An 8,769-nucleotide genomic window follows, 5' to 3' on the forward strand; every position below is an offset into this window, starting at 1 on the left:
ACGTTATACCATATAGCGTAGAACGTTATAACGTTATACCATACAACGTAATACGTTATAACGTTATACCATATAACGTAATACGCTGCAACGCTATAACATATACCGTAATACGTTATCACGTTATACCATATAACGTAATACGTTATAACATCATACCACATAACGTAATGCGTTATAACGCGATACCATATAAGGTAATACGTTATAACGATATACCATATAACGTAATCCGTTATAATGTTATACCATATAACGTAATACGTTATGACGTTATACCATATAACGTTTTACGTTATAACGTTATACCATATTACGTAATACGATATAACGTTATACCATATAATGTAATACGCTGCAACGCTATACCATATACCGTAATACGTTGTCACGTTATACCATATAACGAAATACGTTATATCGTTCTACCATATAACGTAATACGTTATAACGTTACACCATATAACGTTATACATTATCAGGTTACACCATATAACGTAATACGTTATAACGTTATACCATATAACGTAATGCGTTATAACGTGATACCATATGACGTAATATGTTATAACGATATACCATATAACATAATCCGTTATAACGTTATACCATATAACGTAATGCGTTATATCGTTATACCATATAACGTAATACGTTACAGCGTTATATCATATAACGTAATACGTTATAACGATATACCATATAACGTAATGCGTCATTGCGTTATACCATATAACGTAATACGTTATAGCGTTATACTATATAACGTAATGCGTTATAACGTTATACCATATAGCGTAGAACGTTATAACGTTATACCATACAACGTAATACGTTATAACGTTATACCATATAACGTAATACGCTGCAACGCTATACCATATACCGTAATTCTTTATCACGTTATACCATATAACGTAATACGTTATAACATCATACCATATAACGTAATGCGTTATAACGTGATACCATATGACGTAATACGTTATAACGATATACCATATAACATAATCCGTTATAACGTTATACCATATAACGTAATGCGTCATTGCGTTATACCATATAACGTTTTATGTTATAACGTTATACCTTATTACGTAATACGTTATAACATTATACCATATAACGTAATACGTTATAACGTTATACCATATAACGTAATACGTTATAACGTTATACCATATAACGTTTTACGTTATGACGTTGAACCATATAACGTAATACGTTTTAACGTTCTACCATATAACGTAATACGTTATAACGTTACACCATATAACGTTATACGTTATCAGGTTACACCATATAACGTATTACGTTATAACGTTATACCATATAACGTAATACGCTGCAACGCTATACCATATACCGTAATACGTTATCGCGTGATACCATATAACGTAATACGTTATAACATCATACCATATAACGTAATGCGTTATAACGTGATACCATATAACGTAACACGTTAAAACGATATACCATATAACGTAATCCGTTATAACGTTATACCATATAACGTAATGCGTTATATCGTTATACCACATAACGTAATGCTTTATAACGTTATACCATATAACGTAATGCGTTATGACGTTATACCACATAACGTAATACGTTATAACGTGATACCACATACCGTAATACGTTATAACATCATACCATATAACGTAATGCCTTATAACGTGAAACCATATAACGTAATACGTTATGTCGTTATACCATATAACGTAATGCGTCATTGCGTTATACCATATAACGTTTTACGTTATAACGTTATACCATATTACGTAATACGTTATAACGTTATACCATATAACATAATACGTTATAACGATATACCATATAACGTAATACGTTACAGCGTTATACCATATAGCGTAGAACATTATTACGTTATACCATATAACGTAATACGTTATAACGTTATACCATATAACGTTTTACGTTATGACGTCATACCATATAACGTAATACGTTTTAACGTTCTACCATATAACGTAATACGTTATAACGTTACACCATATAACATAATACGTTATAAGGTTACACCATATAACGTAATACGTTACAGCGTTATACCATATAGCGTAGAACGTTATAACGTTATACCATATAACGTAATACGTTTTAACGTTCTACCATATAACGTAATACGTTATAACGTTACACCATATAACGTAATACGTTATACTGTTACACCATATAACGTAATACGTTATAACGTTATACCATATAACGTAATACGTTATAACGTTAGACCATATAACGTAATACGCTGCAACGCTATACCATATACCGTAATTCTTTATCACGTTATACCATATAACGTAATACGTTATAACGTGATACCATATAACGTAATACGTTACAGCGTTGTACCATATAACGTAATACGTTATAACGATATGCCATATAACGTAATGCGTCATTGCGTTATACCATATAGCGTAATACGTTATAGCGTTATACCATATAACGTAATGCGTTATAACGTTATACCATATAGCGTAGAACGTTATAACGTTATACCATACAACGTAATACGTTATAACGTTATACCATATAACGTAATACGTTATAACATCATACCATATAACGTAATGCGTTATAACGTGATACCATATAACGTAATACGTTATAACGTTATGCCATATAACGTAATACGTTATAACATCATACCATATAACGTAATGCGTTATAACGTGAAACCATATAACGTAATACGTTATAACGTTATACCATATAACGTAATACGTTATAACGTTATACCATATAACGTAATGCGTTATAACGTTATACCATATAACGTAATGCGTCATTGCGTTATACCATATAACGTAATACGTTATAACATCATACCATATAACGGAATGCGTTATAACGTGATACCATATAACGTAATACGTTATAACGTTATACCATATAACGTAATGCGTTATGACGTTATACCATATAACGTAATGCGTTATGACGTGATACCATATAACGTAATATGTTATAACGTTATACCATATAACGTAATACGTTATAACGTTATACCATATAACGTAATACGCTGCAACGCTATACCATATACCGTAATACGTTATCACGTTATACCGTATAACGTAATACGTTATAACATCATACCACATAACGTAATGCGTTATAACGTGATACCATATAAGGTAATACGTTATCACGTTATACCATATAACGTAATACGTTATAACATCATACCACATAACGTAATACGTTATAACGTTATACCGTATTACGTAATACGTTATAACATCATACCATATAACGGGATGCATTACAACGTTATACCATGTAACGTAATACGTTATGACGTTATACCATATAACGTAATACGTTATAACGTGATACCATATAACGTAATACGTTACAGCGTTGTACCATATAACGTAATACGTTATAACGATATGCCATATAACGTAATGCGTCATTGCGTTATACCATATAGCGTAATACGTTATAGCGTTATACCATATAACGTAATGCGTTATAACGTTATACCATATAGCGTAGAACGTTATAACGTTATACCATACAACGTAATACGTTATAACGTTATACCATATAACGTAATACGCTGCAACGCTATACCATATACCGTAATACGTTATCACGTTATACCGTATAACGTAATACGTTATAACATCATACCACATAACGTAATGCGTTATAACGCGATACCATATAAGGTAATACGTTATAACGATATACCATATAACGTAATCCGTTATAACGTTATACCATATAACGTAATACGTTATAACGTTATACCATATAACGTTTTACGTTATAACGTTATACCATATTACGTAATACGATATAACGTTATACCATATAATGTAATACGCTGCAACGCTATACCATATACCGTAATACGTTGTCACGTTATACCATATAACGAAATACGTTATATCGTTCTACCATATAACGTAATACGTTATAACATCATACCATATAACGTAATGCGTTATAACGTGATACCATATAACGTAATACGTTATAACGTTATGCCATATAACGTAATACGTTATAACATCATACCATATAACGTAATGCGTTATAACGTGAAACCATATAACGTAATACGTTATAACGTTATACCATATAACGTAATACGTTATAACGTTATACCGTATTACGTAATACGTTATAACATCATACCATATAACGGGATGCATTACAACGTTATACCATGTAACGTAATACGTTATGACGTTATACCATATAACGTAATACGTTATAACGTGATACCATATAACGTAATACGTTATAACGTTATACCATATAACGTAATGCGTTATGACGTTATACCATATAACGTAATGCGTTATGACGTGATACCATATAACGTAATATGTTATAACGTTATACCATATAACGTAATACGTTATAACGTTATACCATATAACGTAATACGCTGCAACGCTATACCATATACCGTAATACGTTATCACGTTATACCGTATAACGTAATACGTTATAACATCATACCACATAACGTAATGCGTTATAACGTGATACCATATAAGGTAATACGTTATCACGTTATACCATATAACGTAATACGTTATAACATCATACCACATAACGTAATACGTTATAACGTTATACCGTATTACGTAATACGTTATAACATCATACCATATAACGGGATGCATTACAACGTTATACCATGTAACGTAATACGTTATGACGTTATACCATATAACGTAATACGTTATAACGTGATACCATATAACGTAATACGTTACAGCGTTGTACCATATAACGTAATACGTTATAACGATATGCCATATAACGTAATGCGTCATTGCGTTATACCATATAGCGTAATACGTTATAGCGTTATACCATATAACGTAATGCGTTATAACGTTATACCATATAGCGTAGAACGTTATAACGTTATACCATACAACGTAATACGTTATAACGTTATACCATATAACGTAATACGCTGCAACGCTATACCATATACCGTAATACGTTATCACGTTATACCGTATAACGTAATACGTTATAACATCATACCACATAACGTAATGCGTTATAACGCGATACCATATAAGGTAATACGTTATAACGATATACCATATAACGTAATCCGTTATAACGTTATACCATATAACGTAATACGTTATAACGTTATACCATATAACGTTTTACGTTATAACGTTATACCATATTACGTAATACGATATAACGTTATACCATATAATGTAATACGCTGCAACGCTATACCATATACCGTAATACGTTGTCACGTTATACCATATAACGAAATACGTTATATCGTTCTACCATATAACGTAATACGTTATAACGTTACACCATATAACGTTATACATTATCAGGTTACACCATATAACGTATTACGTTATAACGTTATACCATATAACGTAATACGTTATAACTTTATACCATATAACGTAATACGTCATAACGTTATACCATATAACGTAATACGTTATAACGTTATACCATATAACGTAATACGTTATAACGTTATACCATATAACGTCATACGTTATAACTCTATACCATATAACGTCATAAGTTATAACGTTATACCATATAAAGTAATACGTTATAACGTTATACCATACAACGTAATACGTCATAACGTTATACCATATGACGTTATACCATATAACGTGTTGTTATATAACGTGATATGTTATAGCGTTATAGCATATAGCATAGTACGTTATAACGTTGTACAATATAACGTTATGTTATATAACGTTATGTTATATAACGTTATACTATATACCGTAATATGTTATACTGTTTTACCATATAACGTTATGTTATATAACGTTATACTATATAACGTTATACTATATAACGCTCTACGTTGTAACGTTATAGTATATATTGTTACACCATTTAACATTATACTTTATAACTTATTACGTTATGTCGTTATTCTATATGTCGGGTTAAGATTAGAATTTAGGGCGCGTAAAGATTCTTCGTTTGAATTGGCCATCGTTTTACAAAACAGTGATTATATTTACGCGTATATACAAGACTTTACAAAGTATAATGAATATTGAGTTAACGAATAATAAGATTAACAAATATTAAGTTTTACGAATGATAAGATTAACGAATATTAAGTTTAACGAATAATGAGATTAACAAATATTAAGTTTTACGAATGATAAGATTAACGAATAATAAGTTTAACGAATAATAATATTAACGAATAATATGTTTTACGAGTAATAAGTTTATCGAATAATGAGTTTAATGAACGCTATTAACAATGTTCTTGGGTTCAAACGAATCCACGGTCAACGGGATAACTTTTTACTATGCGTAGGATAATTTTAGGCAGAAACATACGATTGCTGAGACGCTCTGTAAACTGCTCGATGTATTACTTTCCAAGGCGATCACACGAATAATAATCTGATGGAAATCTTTCTCGCTGTACGATTACATTCATTTGTTATATGCTCGTTGGAAGCATCGAGGGGGTTCCAATCGCCGTTGCTAGGCAGTTGCTGCCTAAAGTTTGATGTATACTCATTGGAAGCATCGAAAAATTTCCAAACGCCGTTGCTAGGCAGTTTCTGTTGATTATTAATACAACGTGTGTCCCATTATATCGACACCTCCAAAGTACAATCCCATGTGGCCAGGCCTGTTCTTGAGGCCGTATGCCGCCACAACCACATTTCTAGAGAGAACCATACAACCGCTCCACACCTCCGTCAGGCAAAACGTTCATCCCGTAACCGTGGCTACTTTCGACGACCAGTTGTCACCTCGAGCCCAATTTCGCTATCACAAATCTCGAACAATTACAATCAGATCGAATGACAACAATTGCTTAATTGCAGCTATGATAAAATCTAGGCTAAAGCATTAGAGAACTCTCCCAAAATTGCAAAGGGAAGGCTTCGGTTTTCCTTTTATCTCCGACACGGCCATTCTGACCATCACACGTCCTCGTGTGCAGCTAAAATACAGAGTTTTTTTTCCAGCATTAGACTCAATGTAACTGATATTATTTACCATTCAATTAAATGTTCCAAATAAGTCAAGGGTCCAGTTCAACAACAAAATTTTTTTCGGAGGTTTGACAAGCAAGGAAATGAAAAAGAACTCAAATTAATAGTGTTATAGTTTGTATTAAAGTACCAGTATAAAAGTACCAGTTGCATTCTGTGAGTTACCAGTCAAACCGCAATGACACGACAGATCATTTTCGATTTCGCACACAGATCTCAGTTTGTTGGATCGTATTATCACGTTGGGTGCATTACGAAAGGCGCAGGACACCACACTGGGCGTATTACAGAAGGCGCATGACACCACTGAGCGTATTACAGAAGGCGCAGGACACCACACTGAGTATATTACAGAAGGCGCAAACGCTACACTGGGTATATTACAGAAGGCGCAAATACTGCACTGGGTGTATTACTATGACCACAACGTGGTGTTAATGATCCCCTGAGGTCAGTGTACTCGCATCGTTATTATCACCGTCGTTGTCATCACCGCAGACGTCTAACTCAGCAAGAACGCAACTATCTGACATTTTTCTCAATTTGTCATGTCTGTCCTTATATGACCGTTTGCCGTCTAAGGTTTTTAAGGTATATCTATCTCCTTCCAAAATCTCTGCTATCACGAATGGACCCCTGAATTTCGGATCTAACTTCCTTTGATTTCTTTCCTCCTTCTTACGTAATACAAAGTCACCGAGATTAAACCTAACTATCTTAGCTTTCGTTTTGTCGAACCTGTCTTTATCATAACTAGCGCAAGTATCTATGTTCTGTATCACCTGTTGCCTTACATTGGAGATGTCTACTTCCTTTTCCTCGATATTATCAAGCAACGATAAGCCGTAGGGCCTTGCTGCCTTCCCAATTAATAATTCTAGAGGGCTTGATTTAGTCACACGATTGGTGGTGCAATTCAAGGTTAATTGTATCTCGCCAATCGCGTCTTGCCATGATCGCCCGGTCGTTTCCACCGTCGTAAGCATGTTCTTTAACGTACTCATAATACGCTCTACTTGTTCATTGGCCCTACTAGCACCGGTTGTTATTAAGTGGAGTTTAATGTGTTTTGGAAATTTTGGAAATCTTTACCCGTAAAACATCTTCCTTGGTCAGCTATTACCCGGCAGGGATTGCCGAATAAAACTATAGCGGACTTAAGTGCTGTAATGGTGTTAAGGGAATCTAGTTTACGGGTATGATGCAGATATACAAATTTTGTAAAAGAGTCGACCAAAACAATGACATACTCCTTCGAGTCACTCCTACCGCTTAGTTTGCCCGTTATGTCCATATGAACCGTATGCCAAGGTATGCTGGTCTTAGGTATAGGATGTAATTCGGCTTGTATTTTACCTGAATTTGCCTTTGAAACTCGACAAGTATGACAGTTCTCTACGAATTTACGAACATACTTCGCCATTCGTTCGAACCAGTAATACTCGTACAGTTTCTCAAGCGTTTTATCCCAACCTAAGTGCATAATGGACTGGTGCACATGGTTAATAACGGACCACCTAAAACCTCTTGGGACAATGGGCGAGCAGAGAGTTCTGCCTTTTCTCTGTATTTTACGATGGAGGGTACCGGACCGTGATTCATACGTATTCGCGACATCTTCCGCGAGCTCTTCGTTCTGCAATTTATTGACAATCTCAGAAATTTGTGGGTCGCGACGTTGTTCCGCTAGTAACCAATCGTCGGAGATCGTACAATGATCCAAGTCTAC

This window comes from Bombus vancouverensis, chromosome 4 (genome assembly GCF_051014615.1).
Source record: "Bombus vancouverensis nearcticus chromosome 4, iyBomVanc1_principal, whole genome shotgun sequence".
In the NCBI taxonomy this organism is placed as follows: Eukaryota; Metazoa; Arthropoda; class Insecta; order Hymenoptera; family Apidae; genus Bombus; species Bombus vancouverensis.